This window comes from Microplitis demolitor, chromosome 1, assembly GCF_026212275.2.
Source record: "Microplitis demolitor isolate Queensland-Clemson2020A chromosome 1, iyMicDemo2.1a, whole genome shotgun sequence".
Classification (NCBI taxonomy): domain Eukaryota; kingdom Metazoa; phylum Arthropoda; class Insecta; order Hymenoptera; family Braconidae; genus Microplitis; species Microplitis demolitor.
The window spans coordinates 15,517,388-15,519,344 of record NC_068545.1 but is presented as its reverse complement, the minus strand read 5'-3'; positions in this window follow the sequence as shown (position 1 = coordinate 15,519,344).

Sequence of the window (1,957 nt, the reverse complement as noted above, 5' to 3'; positions counted from 1 at the left end):
TTAATTTTAAACCGAATCTGTTATAATGTGTATCAAGGAGAATCTCCTAAAAATTCACGTAAAGGTTAATAAATAAAAATAAATAATTAATTAATAGTCATTTTTCTCAGGAAATAAAATTAGAAAATTTTGATGATAGTTGTGTGTCAGATAATTATTAATAGTAAATCCTGAGCATGATATTTTTTTTAGACATTTTTCTTAAAAACAACTGAAATATGAAATTTAAAAAATCGAAAAAAAATAGATCCCATCGTTGTCCCATTATGACCATAGCTAGAAAAGTTGTAGAATAGGTGACAGTTTGCTGTAAAAAATTATGAGGAAAATCGATCAGTACGTGTTTTTTGTAAATCGAAAATTTATACTTAAAAGTTTAAATTTCAATAGAAGCGTGGTTTAAAAAATTTTTTTAATATTCTTTACTGAAACGATATCTAAAAACAAATATTTTTTGACTCTTTGAAAATTTTATTTAAACCACTTTTCGCGAAGTTACAGATTTTTGAAAGGAAAATCTCTACATTTTTCGAAATTCGATATTTTGAAAACGGTTGGAGGAAAAAATTTAAAAAAAATCATGAAGGCCTCATTGAACCTATACTAAAAGATAAAAAAGTTACAAAAAAATCCGAAGTGCCAAAGCTAAATGGTGTCCGATTTGGCGTGGAATGCCCCATATATATATATATATATATATATATATACATATATATATGTAGCGTTGCTAAAATAATTACAATTGATCAATTTCGGCAATCTATGCCGAACATCGATTTATACATATTCCGTCTTTACCTCATTCGTAGAGACATTACGATTATAAGATACACCGCTGAACTGCGTACACGCATTTAAGCAATTTTCATTTTGTATACTTTCTTTTTACTGTGTTAATTTCGGTGCTTAAATAAAACATTTATTCAACATTATTGGTTGGTTTGAATAATATATTTTAATATAATTAATTTTTACCCTTAACCGCTAAATATATATATATAAACTTTTGAACCATATGTGTTTCCTGACTCAGCTCGCCAAGGTGAGTTTAGAAGTAGCAAAATTTTTCGAAAACTCCATCATCGGGACAAATAAAATAGTTCCAATTCCATGAAATCTACTAAAAATTTCAAAATTTCAGTGAATAAATGATAAAATTTTTGAAAAGTTGCGTCATGAAGACCAATCCAATAGATAGATTTCTACGAAATCTACTAAAAAAAAATTGGAGATATTGGCAGCAGCACTAGCGTAATAGTAGGAATAAAGAACGAAGCGCGACATCTAGGACAAAATGGTGGAATATAAAAAAATCAAATTAATAATTCAAAAATTGAATTAAAATTCATATTTAAAAAAAAAGTAAATGAATTTTTTAAAAGCAATGTAATAATTAAAAATAAAATCAGCGATTGAGGTGTGTACTTATAGATTTTCGAACATTTTTTTTTATTTACTTTTTGCTGTAACAGGAGCCATCGAGGTGTGCACCTTCGGATTCGTTAACTTTTTTTTTCAGCTTCTAAAATTACTTAGAACACTCGAAAGAAAATCAAATTTTCTGTTGAGTTTCAAGTAGTTTAATTGATTAATAGTTCAAACTAACTTATGCAAATAGTATAGGGCTATGGGAATTAAAATATTAATTCTAATTATATTTGTGTTTATTCGATTGATTCAACGAAATAAAAACTCCAGCTGAATCAAATTATTCAAAACTTCGGATTCACTCTTATCGGAGTTAATTGAAAATTATCGATCCACGCTGGAAGGACCTAATTAAAAATTTCCGGTCTATATCGATAGGAATTAATCAGAAATTCCCAATTCGTTTCATTAAAACTTAATCGGGAATTTCTGATTGAATTTTATTCAACTGAATCGAATTTTTCAACCGGGGAATTTACTGCAGATGCCATTCGACTAATTTTCAAGGAAAAAAAAATAAATAAATAAA